At 45.1% G+C, this 22,130-nt stretch overlaps 1 protein-coding gene across 3 annotated transcripts in view; it reads right to left on the bottom strand.

Moving 5' to 3' along the window:
• The window catches only part of mid2 (midline 2), an 88,100-nt gene that overhangs the window by 47,230 nt on the left and 18,740 nt on the right, over window positions 1-22,130 (bottom strand). For 2 of the 3 annotated variants that reach the window (XM_067247709.1, XM_067247711.1), the window contains exon 1: window positions 11,063-11,196. The exons of the other annotated variant lie outside the window; for it this stretch is intronic. The gene's annotated coding sequence lies outside the window, so the exon portion shown is untranslated. Of the gene's footprint in view, window positions 1-11,062; window positions 11,197-22,130 lie in introns of those variants that run through there. 3 annotated transcript variants of the gene reach the window in all.

Here is a 22,130-nt window from a genome sequence, read left to right as displayed (position 1 = left end):
AAAGCCCTTGCACTCATACTGAACACAGAACCATTCAATTATTCCCTGGCGTGAGAGAGTGGGCTGTGCTGGTGCTGTCAGGTACTAGTGTGTGCGTGTATAAGTGTGTGAAGGTATGAGTGTGTGTATGTGGAGTGCAGATGCGTGGATTGCAGATACGCATTAGCGCATGTGCTTGTGTGTGAGTAAGAGAGAGAGAGTTGTGTGTGTGTGTGTGTGAGAGAGTGCATATGCATTAGTGAGTGTGTGTAAGAAGACCATACAAGTGAGTGTGTCTCAGTGTGTGAGTGTGTGCGGGTGGAGGGTGTGGGGGGGGGGATGAGGTTACTGACGTCTGGCCGAAATGGTGGGTGGGATCTACAGGTCATGGACACAACACTCCCGATACGCATCGCACTGTGGCCATTCATCTCCTCTGAGGGGGAGTGCAGCTGTCGGGGCGACCTCCCCCTGGACCTGAGAGCCATTACACACCCTCCTAATGGGGAAGAAGCACCCTGGGAGAGAGGGCAAGCTTCCAGCTCGTGCAAGACGCCTGGGTGCCACTTGAGGGGCGGAAAGGTTGTGCCTTTCATGATGTGAGAGACTGTGGTTGGATAAAACCGGAAGCTGCAGGACAGGTCCAAAACATGTTTCATTTCTGAGAGATTTCTCTCGGGGAGAACACCATTGGAGTAGATTCTTCATGGTGTCCAATGACACGTTTTTTTAATGTGAGTTATGCCTTATGAGTTATTCAAATAATTTTTTTCGTCACACACAGACAGGTTGATAGATAGTTATGAATTTACAGGCAACTCCACGTGTTGTCTGCAGTGGGTGAAATGATTAGCTGGCGCCTTTTACTTATCTACATTTCGTCCTTCTGTAGTGGAAGGCCTTGTTTCCTTATTATCACAAATGAACTTGTGAGACTGGCTGATTATTTCAAGGACTCTGCTGAAGCAGAACTGATGCCCCGACGTCAGGTGGGAGACCGATATATCCTTCCACAGTGTGATTGACAGCTTTCCTGACACCTGGGCTCCCTCCGGGGTCGAATCATGTGTGCGATGCCCATCACAGGCATGTCACAGGAGGGGGCTTGGGGAACCCGGAGCGCAGCACTGCACCGCAGCGGGGGGTCTCCTTCATCAGGAGCATCCACCTACACACACAGCTTCCTCTGGAACATCTACCACTGGGAAGGGAACTCGAGTCATAATAATGAGACCTGCTGTTGATCCACGTCCCCAGTCTGCCAGGCCAGAACATGTTACAGCCAGTGGAAGTCTTTAAGGTGATCATGGAAGTTCAAAGTACTATTGGAACTATCTCATGACAAGTACCTTTCTTCACCTGTTTCAATATCAAGTTTGGAAGGAGTGTCTTAACAGGTACTTGAGTTGATACATTTCAACTCCATCCAATGTGGCTGAATGTCTCAATGGCTCACTTCTTGTTAAACACTTATAGACTGTACATCTGTTCCAAGCCAAAACTGTTGTGAACTGGTGAGAACAAAAGGTTGCGGACATTAATTACAAATTACTGGATTGTGCTACTAGCCATCTCATGCAGAACAACAACACAATACTAATTAAATAAACGTCTGAAGGCAAATAGAGCTGGCGTAATTGAGGCCTGTTCTGTTGGGTTAATGGGCTGCGATGAGGTTCAAGATGGCATCTTCATTTTTCCATCCCTAAGGAATCATCATGGCATTGCTGAAAAAAGCAGTGCTCATCCATCGATGCATAGCATTAACAGTTAGCTAATGTACAGGACATAAGAATTGTATCAATCTCCAGGGGTAAACTGAATTGTTATAGGAACAGAGGTAACAACAAAATATCCACAATTCTGAATTAATTGTGCAATTTTAATCTACAGTATTGATTTAACGTAGCCCTTGACATGCCCAGTAAGTGCAAACATGCGTAAGGGGTGCAAAACAGTAGTTTCAGCCATTGGACGTAACACTGGATGGTCTATAACCGCTTGTTGGTTGGGTAGCAACCAGCAGAACCACAAACATCGTCTTGTTTTGCTAATGGGCACTGGAGGGTCTACACAGAAAACTAGAAAAGATACATTGTCGGAATTCCAGAGGTGAGGTCTCGATCACATAAGGGCACGTGAAAAGGGTGCATTCTTAAAGGGAATAGAAATTTCAATGTGCAGGCAGCCAATCCCCACAGGCATAAGAGATGTGTCTGTACCATGTAATGTTGAGTTTAGCCAGACACCTCTGGGTTTTGTTCTGTGGTTGCAGTAAAGGAAATGTTGGCCCTCAAAATGAGTGCCAATCAACCGGCAAAGCAGCACAACCATAGGCTACTTCAAATGATATAGAACGAGACCTGGTCGCTCATGGAACCTGTCGTGTTCCATTTCCGGCCCTCACCAGGAAATGACCAAGAATCCGTTTGCAGTTGTTTGAGAACAGAAGAAAAAAAACAACAACCTCGTTAAAAACACACACGATTTCTGGCTTCGGTTTCTTTTTCCAGCCGCCACCCCCATTTCCTCTCTCACCCCTTCTCTGTTCTGCGCTGGCTGGTTTAATCAAACATGAGATTTCTATTCATAGAATGTAAACAGTAATGTGGCCAGGCGTTTCCATTTCACATGGAGTGCCATTTCCAGAGCAGGAGGCCAGGCTCTTCCAGAGGGCCTTAACCCGTTCACATCCTACTCGATCCTAAAACAAGTCGGTTGCATAACATGGCTTTGGATGTGTGTTAAGACACCCTCACCCCCTACATAAACAAGTAAATAATCTCGTCATCATCCCATGGTGACTGACCCAGGACCAGGATCTAAAGGCAGCTTCCTGTCACTGGTGGGTGGAGGTCCATCGTACTCTCTCTGCTCGGCGTCTTACTTTGGAGTAAAGCAGTTCTTTTCACAATAACACACTGTTACTGCTGAAGCTGACGGTGTTCGCACTGCGATGCTAATACCGTCAAACGGTGCTGTCGGTCCCCTCTAAGGCTCTTAGTGTGGAAGTATGTAAGTGTCTTATCGCTCCTCAACACCCTGTGTATCCCCCGTAACCTACCCCCCCAGCCTCAACCAACACTGCCTCTATTATGAATGTGCATTTGCTTAGGTGAGAACCAAACCCCCTGGAAAGACATTCAGCGCAGAAGCTCATGAGATATTTAGCTGAGCTTGTGGAGGAGCGTGTTGAAGGGGGGAGAGTGAAGGAGAGGCCCAGGGTCTAAGCTGCTTAGTGTGGAACCACGTTGGCCGGGTCGGCCCTGATGCAGACACTTGACCCAGGATGTGCTTTTCCATCTCTCCAGCCTCCATGGGGAAGTCTCTGATTGGATGTACTGTAGGGCACCAGAAACACTGCTAGTGCATTTTACAGGGCCACAATGCTTGCAAATGGTCCAGTATATTCTCTGAGATCTGAAGATATCCAAAACCTCAACAGCACACCAATTTAGGCTTTGTTTTGTTATTAGTTAAATCTGCTAATGGGTAAGGTCCAGTCTGACGGTGTGTGACAGCTTTCTAGTTGAGCCTCGCTGCATTCGTGGATGTAGATAACAGAATTTGATTGAGCGGCTTTCATTTTCTTGGCATAAGAGTCTGTTCTTAAATGGAGAGATGATTTGACAAGTGCCACTGATTTTAAGAGCGAACCGTTTCTACTGCTGGATAACCTTGACAGTTGACAGAGGAGCATGAGATTGCCTTCCCATAAAAGTATTCAAACTCTGAATCTGAAAATCATTACAGTACCATTCTCACAGATTTGTAATTAAACCTGAAATACCACGCAACAAATGGATTGTGGATTAAAAACAAATTGCATATACAGGAGGAACTAATTTTCTCTTATCTCACAGCAGTACACACACATTCTAAGTTGGATGGGAATCCATCTCACTATACATGCATGTAAATAAAAAGCAGTGATTGTGGCTTATATAATAGCTTACCTTTAGCTGGAATTCCTATAAATATGCTATTTTTGCGCAGGCCCCTATGAAAAATCTGTCTAGGCGCTGAATAAACTCAAGTATGATTGTCTGTATTGGGGATCTTTCAGTGGGAATCTGTACTTGCATAGTGGCCAAGAAAACAATCTGCTGCCCTTTGTGAGCAAAGTGACAAAACAATCATTTAGAAAAGCTTGAAGGACTAAATAAACACAAGTGAATGCAAAACATTTGTACGCCACTGTGTCAAATGAAAGTGCCGTAAAAAATATTTAATTACAAATAAACTTCCATCTCAACAGTATGAGCAGGTTTCTGCCAAAAAGGTTGTTTTTATGTGTGTGTGCATCTGTGAAGATGATTCAATCTCCTAGAAACCCGCCAACAAGCACAAATATGTTATCTGCTTCACATAAAAAGCTATTACGGATGAAAGAGATGTCAGATGTTTGATGCTGAATCATCCACATCTTTACCCCATCAAAGAAGATGACTTCATTTTGGTAAACAGCTCTCAATATATTTGGTTTTCTATATTTCTCTCTTTAGAAAGTGGAAGATGACAAAGAAAAAGGTTGATGCAGATTTTAAAGCAGTAACGACTTTTGATTTCCACTTGTACCATGGCAGGGGTCTGCTTGGCAGGTCAGGCAACATGGGACAGGATCATGCATGGGTCTGACATGCAGGATTGGGGTGAACAGTTGACGGCCGCAGAATGTGTTCACATCTAAGAGGTGATGGAACGCTGAACATGGCAGCTTACTGCTCCACAGTGCTTGGTGAGGCCGAGTCCGGACCAGGCGCTGCCCACCAGGGACACACGGTCAGGAGAACAACTTCTGAGGCCACTCGGTGGCCTTATGAATAAACTAACAGCTGTTTGTGGTGTTACAAGGCCACTCCACCATTCAGCAGGTGAGTTAGAGCTAAACGGAGGGAGACATTGTCTTTGAACTCTTGGGAAATGGTTCCAGTCCACTCACTGTCTCACACTCTAGAAAGTCATGTGTCTCTATTTATAAACCTGTGTAATGTTTGGCATTTCCTGTGGATGGGGAAACCATTGTTTTCCTTGGCAGGTCTTTGATTTCCTAAGCTGATTCTATTTGCTGAAATGTCAGGCATTTGCTGCTTTCACATGTCAAATTCCATTTATTCATCACACACAGGACCTCTGATATTTGTACGTTTGCTCTTTTAAGAGGTGCAAAAAGATTGTTGTCAGCACTTAAGGACGCTCAGGTCTAAGGAGCATGAGCTTAGAGTAAGTGGTTTAGGAGAGAGCCATTTGAACAGGGTGTTGATGCTTCTCATCCTCAATGAATTATAGATGAGAAACTTTCACTGCATCTCTGACCACTCCTAGATTCTTGAATATTCCCTTCAAAGCTCTATTATCCATAAAATAAAATGTAGTTTAGCTGGGACACACTCTGACAACAAGCTTTTAGGTTATGTCTCACCTCGCTAGTTATGTAAACACTACTCGCCAATATCTTCATAGGGAGACTACCAATATGACTTTTGTGAAGATGTATGATACCTTTTGTATTGATATTTAATGTTCACTTTGAAACTGAAAAAAGTCTGTCCAAATGTATTGCAGTTTGAGGCATGTTCACAATTAATCTACACCTCATGTCATGGTCAATTAAGATGATTTAAGTGTGTGTTTTCACAAAGCCAACCGAGGTTGACGACAGAATAACATTCTAATTATATTTTGTTAAATGAAAACAAACAGGCCAATGCGTCACTGATATGAATTACTGTCAATATCACCAGAGGGTGATTGAGAGAAAATGGTAAATGAAGAGTTTTTAGCGTTGTTTGAAGCCCATCTATCTTATTCAGACTGTTTATTTTCTTCTGACAGCTGAAGAGAGAAATTGGCTTGATGGAGTAGGTGTCTTGTGTGCCCAGATGGTGGTATTAAATGGTTTATGAGTGTTCTACATGAGTCATTAAGATCCCAAAATCCCTTCTCTCCTGCACTCTTTCCCTCCCTCAACCCTCATTTTTCCATCCACTGCTCTCCCCTACTAATCCTGTCACACTCCCTCCTCCACTATTCTCCCTCCACCCTACAAGCCGTCACCTGCCCCTCTAGCATCCACCTTTCACTTCATCCCTCCTTCGACCAGCCCTCCTAACTGTTCTTTCTTGCCCCGTTACAGGAGCAACCGCTCCCGCTAGACACCTCCTCCCCATCTGGCCAGGATTATGTTCATCTACACAGCCCAAAGTGGAATCATTCATTACCGGAATCAAGTGTTCACTGTTAAATGTCGCCCTGGGTCTTAGTGGGTGTGATCTACTGTTTAACGAGTGTGCATGTGTATGTGTGCTGGGGTATGTTTACAATTCAGAGCAGTACAAGTGGTGTCTTAGTAGTCACATTTCATATGCTTGTGTTTAGGCTAGAGAGTTGAAGCCTGGTGGATTGTTCCCTACTCTCCCTCCATGACTGAGGAGGCGAGGCCTTCCAGTGCTCTCAGCCTGTCCAGGCAAGCAGGCGGTGTTTGAGTCCCTGGAGACAAGCCCAGAGGTGGGCTGGATGACGGCAAGGCTGGGCCTGATCTCTGTGCCCTGCTGCCCCCAAGCCAGGTGAGATCATGGGAAACACACGAAGCTCTGCAGGCGAGGACACACAGCCGCAGCTGGTGCTTAACTACCACAGTGGGAGTCTGCCTGTCTCAGCTGCTGGAAACTCCCAGCCTCGCCCCTCCCTGCACGGCTCCATGGCTCTTCAACTCCAGCTGATTGTCTGTCTGTGGAGCTTCTGTGTCTGGCTAGCCAAACACACCGAGATCAGTTCCCACTTGCTACCTGCCTCCGCAACTTCCCGTCCAATCAGCCAACACCCCTCAGAGCCCTGCCAGTCAGGCTCTAAAGCTACAGAACCAATCAGAATCTTTCCTTCTATAACTCCTTGTCTAAATATGCCTCCCATAACTGCAGTTGCCTGGCCAACCAGCCATGTCCCATCCCTTTATCAGCCCCCTCCCCTGAAGTACCCGGAATAATCCAGTTGACCCTGTAAGATTTAAAATACTGAGAAATGTCATCATTTCTCAAATATATGGTGTGTGACAGTGTTTACAGGGACGGAATAAAATACAATTTCTTTGTTGTATATAAATGACAGTGGCCTATTCATCTCTATTTTCACAAAAAGAGAGAGAGAGTGATTGTGTGTGTGTCAGAGAGAGAGAGAGAGAGAGAGAGAGAGAGAGAGAGAGAGAGAGAGAGAGAGAGAGAGAGAGAGAGAGAGAGAGAGAGAGAGAGAGAGAGAGAGAAGAAGAACAGAAAGATAAAAAGCATGATAATGTCCTAATTCGTTCCAGTTCTGATTTGTTCCAGAGAAGTGCAGTGACTCCCAGGTGGGGGACGGCTCGACCAGACCAGCTGGGGTCAGACAGAGAATCAGGGACATGTAAGCCTGGGCATGGGACCTCGCCGCCTATGCTTGATCGAGCCTAGCTAAGCTAGCTGTATTGGTCACAGAGACAATGTACAACAATAATGAACACTTTGCTCCAATTGCCATACGTGAATTGTAAAGAATGTCAAGGTGGCTGTAATTATCACCGTGGAAACAATCCCACAGTTTCTCCAAAACAAAGCAGCTGGGCTGTATGTAGAACATGTTTGTATGGCAGCCTGTTAACTCTATCTGTGTGTGTTCGTGTGGGTGCATATGCACATGTCTATGCAGCGCCATTCTTGCCAGTAAACGTGGAGCAATCAGATAACTCCTCTCTGGTCACCCTGCTGGTTCTCAAAGCATTTCAATCAAAATCAGAAGGGGTCACAAAATCCAATTACATTAGGGCCTCCTGCAGGCCAGTGGAGCGAACACTTAACTATGTTAAGCCTCGGAACAATTTGTTACTCTACACTTCTGACTTACATAGCTCCCTAAACACACAGCTAGCTCTGAAGGGCTGCACCGTAGGGCCTCAAAACATCTCTAGTAGCTTTAGTAAGCTAGGTTGCACACACAGTGAATTAATGAGAGTGGGTATGGGAGACCAGGCTAGGTCTGACTCTCAGGCCCATTGGCAGCTTAGGTCTCCAGAAGATTCATGCCTGTAGCACTTCAGCATGAACACACACAGCCATCCATTCATGATCCACGTGACTTCAATCAGGCTCAAACCAGAGGTAGGCAACTGGGTGGACAAGATGGACGCAACTGAAAACTGGATTATTTGCAGTGTGAAGGTTCAGCATTTGTACTTTCTTTAAACGTATGATTCTGTAGAAATCCTTTCCTGTTCCAAGATTCATGATTGTGTGAATTGGATTGCAATGGCCCAGTTCCCATCCAGGTGGAGGGATTACTTGTCGGAGCCTGCCTCATTACCAGGCCTGTGGTCAAACATGGTGTGCAGATATCTGACTATATCAGCTCAGGGTTACATCTGTCATTTACTCCTTGGCTGCTGTCACTGCGGTACGAACACATTTCAAACTGATTACTTATGAGTCGACAGGAGAAAGACGAGAGGCTAAGCTTCATGAGGGTGTGAGTGCTGTGTGTGTTGGGGGCGCCAGGGTAAGGAATGGACCCTTTCTCCTGTTTGTGTAGAGGAAATGGACGAGTAACCCATGGAAAAGGGATATCTCATTCATAATGCATAACAATTACTTTATTAGGAGAGGGTTTGACTTCAGATAATCCCAGAAAAGTGTTTCAAGGGAGGAGCTTCCCGGTCCGAGGGTTTCCCTATTGATGAACCAGGTGGATGTCTCGACCGCCCCACACCGAGATTAGTTCCCCTCTCAAACCGAACTTGTGATGAGTAATGGAGCTGACCCCATGCTGCTCCTTCGTTGACTCAGCTTTTTATGGAAGCAGAGGGGACTTTCCCGCCTCATTGACTGTTCCCGTGTGCAACCCAATACAGACGGACGCGAGAACATCCTGTCTTCCTTAAGAAGAACGGAGGAACTAGTGCGTAAGTGATTTATGTGGACGGTTACAACTTCAGGAATTAGCGGATTGGCTGGGGTTCAGGTCCTCCTGAGTCTGGAGCCAGCGGTGGCCGGCTCACTGTGACTAATTCAACCGCTGTCTTAACCAGTGGAAAGGGATCTTAAAATGTCATGGAAGAGAGAGTTATGCCTCCGCTTAGGGAGAGCACCTGCTGCACTGCCTTGACCCCAACACTGAACTGTACAGAGCAGAGACATGCTGGATTTGGGGGGGGAGGGAGGGAGGGGGGGGGGACATCGCTCCCTCCCTGGCCTTGTCCCACCGTGACCAACAGAGATCCTTGATGAGGCCTAATCAGAATACAGACTACAGGTACTACGCTGTTATGTGTCTCCATGGTCAAAACAAGCATCATTTTTAACTAAAGAATAGTCCAATGTGTAAGTCCCTCTCAAGACCTGTTCCACTGTCTTTGGCTAATAGACAGGGTTTTCACTGAGTAAGGCTGAACTAAATAGGTTAATCACAGTCAAACAGAGACTAAAGACTTTGCACTGTGCCTATGCCTGACAGACAAAGCAGTCAACATCAGCCATTCCTTACTGAATGGAGAAGATAGAGAGGGTGACAGAGAGGAAAAAACACAGAGAGAGAGAGAGAGCGAGAGAGAGAGAGAAAGAGAGAAGAGAGCTCATACCTAAAATGCCAATGGCACAATGCCTTCGCTTTGTTTTTCGCCCTATTTTGTCTGGGATCTTGAACATCCGATTTGGCTGAAGTGCAATCGAGCTGATGAGGTTTGTAGTACAGTGTTTAGATGTCAGATAGACTAGTCGCATTCAAAGCAGGGATCAAACCAGGACAGACTACTTTTATTGAGTATTCAGCCTGGCCTGATTAGGTTGGACTTCGGTTTGGGTCTGTTCTAGGAAAAAAATAATGATGTTGTGAGTCGGAAAAACATAACCTGTTTGTCTACAGTAAACAGCAACCGATATGAACAGCCTCTAAGAACAGACATGAGGGATGACAGCACTGGAAAAGGAAGGATATGTCAGAAATGTCAGAAGACCTACCATTGCCTGTATTAGATTGCACACGATTGTTTAGTGTTAACAAATTGCAGTGATGAAAGTATCTTTAACAGTCATCAGACCAATCACATTAAACCATGGGCGAAGTTCTGTGACATTTTTATGACCTTCGTTATAAATCTTTAAGTTTTCAACCTTTCAATCTGAAACATGCATGGTCAAAATCTTCAGTTTAAGCACTCAGCTCCCTTTAAATCAAGTAGTTGCTTTCGCATGGCATGACATTACACGATGAAAGTTTGTGAGATTCAAATCAAACATGGGCCCATCACCTTAACCCAAGCAGAGCAGATTAACGCTAAGAAAACATTAATGTAAATCGTTTAATTCATTTGAAAATCACGAATTTACAATGAAAGGTGAGTTTTTATCCTCAAACTAATAGAAAGCAGGATTAATGATCGTTTGATAGCCTATAACGCATAACCATATTTTCAGTCTGACATTCAGGGTTTTTAGAAGCGCTGGACTCAAGACAATGTAATGCACAATCATTTTTGCACCAGCAAAAATTCCTCTCATAGGGAAATCACAACATCAATGCAAAACACAAGCCACAACAAATACCAACAGTCAAGGCCAAGTAATCACAAACACTGCCCATTCGCAAATTCCATTATAATCACAGGAAAACATAATCAGCGCGTTAATAGCCTACTCGTGTTCGTCCAAAACCAAGAACATCTGAAAGAACTGTCCGCGTGTGCAAAGACTCAAAACATCACACACGTGCATTGTCTACTTGTATAATTGGAAGCCTGGCACCGCATCACCAACAATTCCGACCATCTTGCCGTTGGAAACTGTGTTTGCTGTTCCTGAGCATCCCCAAAACACCAAGGGCCTTTTACATGTATTTATACATAACGACATTCTAATAAAACATCAGTACCTCAGACATGTTAACACGCATTTGATGCAGTTCCATTCAGAGTGCGTACGCCAATTCAGAAACAGGCTACAGTTAACCCCAATAGAAAAAGTACGGTCTCTTGATTCTATTCCGACAGCTTCCCCTCGTGTTACCCTGCAACCTGAGAAAAACATATATACACTAGTTCACAAGGGGAGGGGTTTCAGTCACCTACCAGCTTTATATGCCAAACAGTCTTTTCTTCTGTCATCTTGAAAACGGCTAGCAAAAGAAGTTAAGAAACACTTCAATAAAAGAGACGGACGTTAGACGTGGATCGAGCGTTTCACTGGGTCGCGACGCGCAACCCGCCCCGGCGCACCGTGGAAAGCTCGGGCTAGAATATTTAACTTTGGAAAAATGAGGCAGCGAGAAAGCGAGCAAGAGAGAGAAAGAGAGAGAGAGAGAGCAGGCACACAATCACAGGAAGGCGACTCCTCCTACCCATACAATACCAACAGCAAAAATCGACAGATATACGAGCGCAGCCTGCCCTACTGGGCGGATGATGAGTCTGGAACCTAGTCCGACCTCCTCCTTCGTAAAGTGTAAATGTCAACTGGATGTACGTGATGGGATCCTTGCTGACAAAAAAGTCCTTCCTGTTACAATGTCCGTCGTAATGACCGCAATACATCTGCTTTCCCGGCTGAGTAGACACTGTATGATGAAATAGACTGTAATAACGCCGTACTTTTTGTCCTGAAATGTACGAACTCATTTATCTGCGTTTTAAAACCATAATTGCCTTTCAGTCACATACAGTCCTTATTAGGTTCATGTGGACAGCACATATTTCTGCCTTTGTTTTATATCTGTAATAAGAACAGACATATAGGCTATATATTAAATTGCTCTAAATGTCTATTTCATAAGAGGACATGAATTATAATATTAAACAGATTGCCCACAGAGAATAAGGAGATTATTGTTCACTAGCATATTAGATGTTGCACAGTTAAATCCTGTTAGGAAATCACAGGGACCAGAAATGATATGTAGTGGGTTCTAGGGCATCCACTATCTAAATGCTGAGTGGAAACACTGAGGGATGAGGTCATTGTTTTCCAGCAAAGTACTTTGTAGTGTGGCTATCCCTCTTACACAGCCCCCTTGACTCCCCAACCCCCTGTTGTCTGTGGCCTGCGCCTGCTTCAGTTCAGTCTGGGTATATAAAGCCTGCAACAACTCCAAATAGATAAACTAGCATAGCTTTCTTCTAGTCATATAGAGGTTTATGATGAGCTTTTTTACTGTTCAGACGAAGTCAACCTAAACACAATATAGTACTTCAGCATCATTATCTTAGGAACAACTCGGATTATTCGAATAGACAAAACTATAAAAGGTAAATATTGAAATCATTCACAGTTGCCCTTACTGTGGCAGGTAGGTTAAAGGCTGTCATAACTTATGCAGCCAAGTGTGATTTAGAGGTTGATGGACTTGGTGGCAGCCATAAGCATACAGCATGCAGGTGCAGCCAACTTTTGTCAACAAAGTCCTCTGTGTGCTGTGGACCTCTCTGACACTGATTAGATGGCCTCACCACTAACAAGCGCACACCTGGGGCACTCTGTCTGGGACACAACCCTCAGTGTCTATACTTAGGTGCTTAACTGTACTGAATGAGGCAGGTATGTGGGGTATGGGGTCATTAGCACTACCATGTGAAAGATGTGTCACCTTGTTGGAAGCCTCAAGTGCCAGCTTGGAAGATAAACCGTCTTTGGACTTTTCCCCCCACTTTTGGCCAATCAGAATTGATAAAACCGAACTAGGGAAGAGATTCAGGTGAGATTAGGTTTAGGCTGGCTACAGTACAGTATGTGGTATTTCCTGAAGAACAGCTTGCTGTATTTAGTCATGTCCCACAATCCACCACATGTCCCTGAAAGAAAAGCCTCCCCAGAACCTCCACAACCAGACCCATAGAAAATTAATGAATGGTGTCAATGGATGGATTTTGTTTTAAAGGAAACACAACGTTAATGGCTGCAGATGGACATTGTGGGAGAGACAAAGGCGAGGCAGACAGAAGGAGGGTAGCTGGTATCATTGCAGACATGGAGCAGACAGAAGTCATGGGAGTCATAGTTCTATTCGCCCAGTGCGGAAGAAGTGTGAGAAAACAACAAACCCTCGATGGTCACGGGGGAGATTGTCTTGGTTATGTAACGAAGCGCTCGCCACGAACAATCTGGGTGTATAGGGATCTGGAGTAAATGCATCATAACGGCAGCTCTTCCTCACTTAGTTCTCAGCCCACACCATGGCAAGTCTGGGACCACAAACAGGCTTGTGCTACTGCATGACGTGTTGAGCAAAGCATCTGATAAACCACAAACTATACACAAAGCGTTCGATCTCACTGAGGAATGTGCAGCTGATACCCAGTGGAGCCTTAAGGGGGTTGTGCGGCCTGAAATCCAGATTGATAACAAGGTCGTTCAAAACAACTCTATCCTTTTGAGCTATTACCTTCGGCATCATATGTTCCCTCCATCTCTGTTAGCTAGGGGTACTAACATGACACAAAACTGTAATCCAGTATAAATGTCAATGTGACTGGTTGTATTAACCACATTTTGTAAATGCGATGAAAGGATTCCTATTATTTCTGGAGAATGAGCATTGCTCCTGCCAGGCTCTGACGTTACCCGCACGATAAAGGCCTTCTGTTATGCTATAGACCAGACAGACGGCTTTTGGAAGAGTCAAAATGTCAGGGACTCCCTGCCCCCTGTCTGGGCTCATCTGCAGGAATGCCCTGATTGTCTAATCAGATCACATAGCAGTCTGCCCCCCCTCCTTCCGGACTGTCAATGCGCCAAAAAACTAGACAGTTTTAAGCGGTAGGGTAGCCAGAATTTTTCATCTATCTAAAAACGATAATGATATATACACATCCTTAACAATTCCTTAATTTTGTATTGTAAGCAATCCAAAATTGGGGGGGGGGGGGGGGGGGGGGGGGGGGGCATGGCTACACTACTGGTTGTAAGATGATAAAAAAAATTGTCTGCAAACAAGAGCAAGGCGATCAAAAATATTCATCCAGCGTGAAGGAGGAACATGATGCCTGTAAATCTGTTGATTCTAATTGAATTGTGCATCATTTGTTTCCCTCTCTCAAAATGGTGTGACTAATGACATTTTGGTGTGATCACAGTCCATGTAATGATCTGGACTTGGGGCTGTTACACCTGTGTGACAGAAGAGAGACTCAAATGAGGTTAAACCTGTCGAAGTATCTGAAGATGTCAAATTTATGAGGATGAGTTTCAGTGTGAAATTATGTAAATCATGGGTTCTAAAACATTTGTTGAATTGAATAGTGTTGGATACAGATTTGCAAATATTTACCTTGAGCATTCATGGGAGAAATTATTTATAGTCATATAATGAAGAACAGCGACCAGAAAAGCTGCACAAGACTTCAGAAATATGTGAAGAGGAAATAACATTGCAGGAATAAATGTGACTCACCTAACCAAGTGGAAAAGATAAATTGAGGCAGAGCCTCGAATCATTTCAAATCTATTTTGATCAATGTACTAATGCAATGTGCTAATCACTATGTTGACAGTTGACAGGCCAAACTGCTATGCACCAATGACTTAAAACTGATATTACAACATAGGCCAAGATCCTTTTTTCCAAGTACTGTTTCCCCCTGTGTCGCATCCAGTTGTTCCACATGAACAACTGGCCTGCTGTGAACGCGCAGCCTGTAGTCAACTGTCAGACAGAATAGAATCACAAGTATTTTTTATATTTTTTAATGGTGCAACAAGTCATGATTTGGTGCCTCGGCGGGCAAAGAATGGATAGAATTACTGCTGTTTTTTTTTTTTTTGTCTTAAGAAACAGGAAGGCTTTGGTGCTATAGTTCACCCATCCACCCCCCAGAAACAAAATAACATTAATTCATAATGCTAGGCGTCTCAGACAACACCCATGATGGATTTCCTTGGGCACTGAAGCTATCTCTCACTAGTTAGTGTTGTTTGACAACTGATATGGAGATTCTTTCAATGCTGGAGGTAGGTCAAGTCAGGACATAGTCTTGAGAGTTTGTCAGAGGAACCTATGTGACTTGTTCTAATAGTCCTGTTGCAGTAGATGGAAAAACAAAAACCGTTTCAAAAGCAAAGAAACTCAAGTTTTTTACTTTGAGTTCCACTAGGATATTACCATGGCAAGATGACAGTCAGAACTCAAGCATAGTTTACTGTCAACACAGTAAGGGTTTGAAATAGAGTTTGTTCTGGCTATAAAGGAAATGGAAAAATCCCTAGCCTCAAACAGTGATAAGCTGCTGTTGTGTGACTTGGGAATTTACACATCCATTTGGAATACTTTATCTAAACCACAATTAAACGAGTGTCAATTTGGTCACATCGAAGCTCCCATAAGAGCTTTGTATTCTCTGGGGAATGGCTGGTGGCACAGTCATTTAGGATTAAAGCTGTTTTAAATTAGTTAACTCACCTTATCTCACCAAGACGGGATCAATAGCTGCCTCCTCCTAAGCACCGCTAATTTCATTTCAGCCAAAGTATAAACCTCATGTCACTTGTAGAGTCAGCCTACAGCCCATACACACACCGGTATCAAAGATGGTGGTTCGCTCTCAGGAAGCCATGGGCTGATTGAGTTGTTGCTGAGTGCCACCATGCGTGTGGCGTACCTTCTGCCTACATGAGATGGATACAACTCCACTGGGTGAAGGGGCCGTTTCCATGACAGATGATTCACTGCTGAACTTTCAAACGGGTCATTAGTCATCAGGAAGGCACGCGCGCAGGCACAGACTGAGACGACACAGCTCACATTGCCCTGCATGGCGTATCTATGAAAGGGAAGCATCGTGGTGTGGCACGTTGCGCAACACAATAATTGCGGCGCAAAAAATAGTTCGGTTTACGGCTGCAGCCTTAATAGGAGACAATAACAGACAGAGCTGCTTGGGGAGGAAGAGGAGGGGGTGGGGGTGAGGCCGAATGTATGGTTTGGGAATTGCTAAATGAGGTCTGGCCATTCACAGATTGACTATTCATCTTGCCTCTCTTCAGTCAAGGAGGAGGAGAGGGGAAGCGGAGGCTGAGCTCACAGATGTGAATGCGGAGAGTGTAAACACGTTCCAGACTAATCTCATTACCAGTGGTCCTCCCAGAGCCCTCCGATCAGACAGCTGATTAGAGGAGATAGTAGATAAACACAGGAGGGAAAAGGAGGACGGCCGTGGGTCTCAGCTGCAGGACAATACGAGGTAGACACGGAAGGCTTAGCGCACAATGAGGTCTGTGTGTGCGTGTGCGTCATGGGTGTCTGCAGGTTGTGTGAGCGTACATCAAGTATGCCTCGAGGCCGTGCAACAACCAAGCACAGAAGGAAGTAAGACAATCTGAGAATATCTAAGAACTGTAACTAAGGCGTCTGCCTTCTGAAAAGCTGTACAGAACAATGCTTTAGCAGCATTGCCATAGTACACAAACATCTACGAACCCGGTCAGTCAGTAGATTAAACAGTGGTGAGGATGGGTATGTGAGAAGAAGGGAAAACAACATTGTTTTGAAAAGAAAGGTTGACCTTTACTGAAGCATGTACAGAAGGTTGAAAAACAAGCCAAACATTTTTTATTTGTTCAACTCGAAACTTTTAAAAAGTTAATCTTCTGTGTTCAAGGAACCAAGAAAATATGTAGTGGAGAGAAGAGGAGAAAGAATAAGGGACAGAGAGAGAAAGCTTATATTGGAGAGTATAGTAATAAAATCATGCTTTTGAAATGCCTTTTAGAAAGAGGGCCTTGGGAATCAGACAACTGAAGAACATCTGCTATCCTTCATCGATCTATAATTTACAGTCAGAACTGCTAATGCTGCATGTCTTCATTAGCTTGCCAAATTCCATAATGTTCCTTTTTCACAATGAAATGACCTCATTACTTTTTAAACAGTAGGAGACAGATCCGGTTTAGGTGGTGTTTCAGAGGCTGGTGTTTGCGGGGGCTCATCTTCTTCCTTGTGGATGAAGAGTGTGTGTAAGACAGAGAGAGAGAGCACTGGTAGAATGCACCACATCACACCTGTGAGATCATCCTGTAACTGAGAACAGGGATTTCAATGTCCAGTAGAAATGCAGAGCCCTTGAATTTAGAGCCTACATCTTCTTTACAAACTTAGACATATGTAACTTCCGAGATGCTCAACAATTTAATGAGGTGTTTTATACTTTCTGTAGGCTGTAGTAAGACTCTTGCCCTGTGTGTCAACGTTTGTTAGTAACATCACAGTTACTGAGTTGTTAACACACTGCCCACTCAATCCTCAAGCAGCAACAAGGAGTATGCAATATCACATAATAAAAAAACACTCTGGTACCAGGCTACAAATATAAGAGTAATATCAAAGAAACAACTTGAGTCCTAAGTCCAAAGATGCTACTCTGTGCTCTTCTGTGAAAACTTGGCCTACAGTATAACACACAGTGGGCTCCATCAGTTCAGCTCACCGCAACCTACCCTCCTCTCCTCATTACCTCTACCCTCCTCTCCTCATTTCCTCTACCCTCCTCTCCTCATTCCCTCTACCCTCCTCTCCTCATTTCCTCTACCCTCCTCTCCTCATTTCCTCTACCCTTCTTCTCCCCCGTGCCGTTCATCTTACTGACTCCAGACATCTGCCGGGCCACTACGCTCGACTCAGGCTGATTGATCACAGGCCCACCTGAGTGTAATGGCTGCCAGACGGGTGTTTTACTGTCGGGACCGCCCTGCCTCTAATATTCACTCCCTCCCTTTACCAGTCTACAGCCCTCTGGAGGGGGTAAATCAAACGTCACAACTCTACAGCGCCATCATCTAGCTCTTCTACCGAGGTCGAGATTTATACACCTGCTACCGAGGAACCTTGGGTGACTCCTTCCCCTGCTAAAACCTCAAGGCCGGGGGACTTTTCGAAGACTGTTCTTTTAAAGTTAGAGATGACTACTTGTTTTGAAATTCAGATGGTTTACCCTGTTTATGGCTCCTGTCATATCTTTTCTCACGCCATGGCAGTTTTCAATCTAATCTGAGGTGATCTTGCATGAAATGTAAATAAATGTGTCTTCAGTAGTTTTTTTACCAACTATTGAATCAGGGCTAGAAATTGTCACAAAGCGTTATAGATTAGGTTGACTGAGTGAAGTCAGTTAAACACAGGCCTTTGCATATGTCTTGTTGTATATACTTTATCATGGCACTGTGGCTAACATGCATGAAGGATGAAAGCTTGTCTGAGATGATTTCTGGCGCTCTGTTCTGCTTTCAGACTCTCCTGTCTCTGTCAAAGCACCTGACACCATCAAACAGGAAGCGGAGACGCATCACTTCCCCCGGCTGCTCTAACCTGCCTGCACGCACTCTTTGATCAGTGGTGAAGGTTGAGGGTTCTAGACTTTAGGTTTGGAGAAGTGCTCCCTATTTCTCCATCTTCTATCGAGGTATTTTCTATCTTTCTGTATCTCTTCACTCTTTGTCTCCCTCTCCGAGTTTCAGAGATTTTTTTCCCTTCCTTTCTTCCTCTCGTTCATTCTCTGCATTTGTTCTCCTTCTCCCACTCCCCCTCTCTGTCTCTGCCCAGCACAGACAGCCGCGGGCCGTGAGGAGGGCTGGAACTGCGGCAGCAGAAGGCGCTTTCGAAGGAGTCCATCTTCTGCCGCTCCCTCTTTCATGTCTCTCTGCCCAGACGAGCAGCAGGTCCCCTCCTCTGTCGGTCTGAGGTCAACACATCCCAGAGGAGTGGAATGGAGCGGCGAAATGGAAGGGATCCGTCTAGAGACGGCGGGGGGAGTGGCAGTTACTCAAGCCCTATTGTGGCAGAACGCGATGAGGCCCCTATTTTCAAAGCTCCTGTGGAATTGTATCAGTAGGCAGTCCACTTTCAAATAGGCTATCATCTGAGTCAGTAAGCCTCAGCTCACTCTGTCTGACATGCAAATGGTGTCTTCCCCCAAGCATAGAAATTGGTACCTTTACTGTATGCAAAGTATCATTCACTTTCAAACAAAACAGAAACAACGGGATGCCCAATGCAATGTAATGCTCTGTGTCAGTGTGTGTTGTCGCTGTTTGGACTGCCGCCATCTTTAACATGCATATAGAGATATCATATCCATTAAGCTCACTGAACAAACAAGAGAATCAGGTAAATTCATCTTTAAATTGGATAGCAGTAAGCCAAGTGAGTGGATACCATACATTTCCACAGTCATATCCACTGATAAATGCCTTTTACTGCATGTTTTATTCATCTTGAACGCACCACTTCAGCCAATGATATAACATCTCAGTTAGACTCGTCTGTTTAAACAGGAAAGTACATAAAGAATTAAAATATATACATTTCCCAGGAACCCAGAAAGATCGCCATTCATCTGAGAACCAAAACAAACATTATAATACAGGCTGTTCTACAGGCAGTAAGCCCTGTGTGCACTGCACCTGTAAGCCCATTACACAAACTGGTGGCATTTAGAGTTTCTGGGCAGGTAGGCCCGCACAATGTGTGTGTGATGTGTCTAGACAGGAACAAAACAGGATTTGGGTGGAGGGGGGGGGGGCGAGGCGAGATGGGTGACTGGAATTCTGAGACAACAGGAAATACTTTTTGCACAAGGCCCCCGACCCTCTCCTGTCCCCCCTAAAAGATTGGGTTGAGATTTGCAATGAATCAAAGTTCACCTGGTGAGGTGAAAGCCTTTCACTCACAGACGGGGTTGGAATGTTGAAAAACGGATTGTGAGGTGCAGATAGGGAACGTGTGGTTCTGCTTGAGGTAAAAGTGCTGCTGAAGAGTTCAGACGGCAGGATATTCAGACTCTTCTTAAGGTCTGGGGAAAAAATCTCTTTGAATCACTAATAATTATCCAACAAAAAGGTCAGGACTGAACAACTTCTCAGTGAGTTTTTCATTTGACAATAAAGATGACCATGGTACAGTTTATTTGAGACGTAAACCCCATATATAGGAATGGAAACTCATAGTGTGGTACATTAAATGTCAAGGATTCAAATCCAAAAACAAGGGTTTATGAGTTCAAGGGAGAAAAGCTGCTGTCTCATTGCAGTCATAAAAACCTGACAGGCGATTAGGCTAGGAACCGTCGGAGGTAGACAGAGTTTGAAAGGATTTCAAGCATGCTCTGCCACACGTCTGGACTTATGATATAATGAAGTGTGAGGCTGCCTTTTCCAGAGCACCACTGGGACTGGAAAACCAGGGGAGGTGAGCTAAGACACTGTCAGGGAGGCCTTACGCTAGAACAACAACAAAGAGAAGTGATCACCACAAACACACACACTTAGGTCTTATCTCCAGCTCTCTGGGAGGTCTGACGGCCTGCCAACCAGCACATAGACCCCAGAAGCCAATGGAAGCAGGCAGGCAAAGCCCTCCTGGTGAATAGGTGGATAAACCTCCCCTGTACTACAACCTGGAGGATTCAGGGGAGTTTCAGGGTATGGTCCTCACCTCAGCTGGAGAGAGACGTAGAGACGAGGGGGAGCCAGGGAGAGGGGACAGTAATGAGGACAGATGGGGAGGTAAACTAAGAAAAAGACAGTGGAAAAGAGAGAACGAGCCAGAGAGAACACGAGAGAGAGAGCCTCTGCATTGGGAGGGAGAAAATCACGGAGAAGGAACGAAGGATCCTGCTGTGCGACTGAGTGAAGATATAAATAGAGGCCTGCATGAAGAGAGGAGAGGAAGAGAGGAGGAGAGGAAGAGAGGAGGAGAGGGACATACCTGTGGGCTCCAGGCAGCCTACTTAGCACTGATCAGCACAGCCGTGGACGAGCAATAAGGAGGGCTGGAGAGAGGCAGAGAGAGAGAGGGTTCAGATTAGGAGAGAGGGAGGAAAAAGGTAAGAAGGGGATGAGGGTAAAGAAACAGCGTCAGAGAGAGAGAGAGAGAGAGAGAGAGAGAGAGAGAGAGAGGGGAGATAGGGGGAAAGAAAGGTGGAAAAAGAGGAGAGAAGGAAGGTGAAACGGAAGAAGAGAGGGGGGAGGCGAATGATTTCCATTTGCATCAAGTTTACGCTGCATCAAAAACAGTCAATCCCTTCCAGTCTGCTGGGAGACAACGAATAGTTGCTGACACACCTGCTGTTGAGAGGCCACCCCCCAGCCTCCTTTCCCATCACCCCTCAACACTCCACACACCATAGGCCTAATTCATGAGGTTTGAACTACCTTTACACTTTAACACTTTAGAATCAGAATCAGAATCAGAAAAGGATTTATTCGCCATGAAAGTTTGCACAGACAAGGAATTTGCTTTGGCAGGAAGGTGCATACAATAAACATATACCTAAAATTTAAATATGTGGACTAACTATACTAAGGGTACATAAACTAGCAGTACTAAGTGGGATAAATATAAGTTGCCGTAAATTACAATATAAAAATACAAAAATACAAATATTACAAAAAATACAAATGTACAAGATACCATGTTGTGGTGCAGTGCAAAAGCAGTGTGTTTTAAGCAATAAGTCTTTTGAGTCAGTGTGGTCCCTTGGCCTTGTTGAAGAGGCCAACAGCGGAAGGGAAGAAACTGTTTTTGTGGCGTGAGGTATTGGTCCTGATAGACCGCAGCCTTCTGCCGGAGGGGAGTGACTGAAACAGGGAGTGTCCAGGGTGGGAGGAGTCGGCCACAATCTTCCTCGCTCGCCTCAGGGTCCTCGAGGTGTGCAGGTCCTCGAGGGTAGGCAGATTGCAGCCAATCACCTTCTCAGCAGTACGGATGATACGCTGCAGTCTGCTCTTGTCCTTGGCAGTGGCAGCAGCGTACCAGACGGTGATGGAGGAGGTGAGGATGGACTCAATGATGGCTGAGTAGAAGTGCACCATCATTGTCTTTGGCAGGTTGAACTTCTTCAGCTGCCGAAGGAAGTACATCCTCTGTTGTGCTTTCTTGATGAGGGAGCTGATGTTCAGTTCCCACTTGAGGTCCTGGGAGAGGATAGTGCCCAGGAAGCGGAAGGACTCCACAGTGTTGACTGGGGAGTCACACAGGGTGATGGGGGTGAGTGGGGCTGTGTTCCTCCTGAAGTCCACAACCATCTCCACTGTCTTAAGAGCATTGAGCTCTAAGTTGTTCTGGCTGCACCAGGTCACCAGGTTGGCCGCTTCCCACCTATAATCAGACTCGTCTCCACCAGAGATGAGCCCAATAAGGGTGGTGTCGTCCGCAAA

The sequence above is a fragment of the Osmerus mordax genome, chromosome 12 (genome assembly GCF_038355195.1).
Source record: "Osmerus mordax isolate fOsmMor3 chromosome 12, fOsmMor3.pri, whole genome shotgun sequence".
Lineage (NCBI taxonomy): Eukaryota > Metazoa > Chordata > Actinopteri > Osmeriformes > Osmeridae > Osmerus > Osmerus mordax.
Note: the sequence above shows the minus strand (reverse complement) of the source record. Positions and strands in the feature narration are given on the sequence as shown.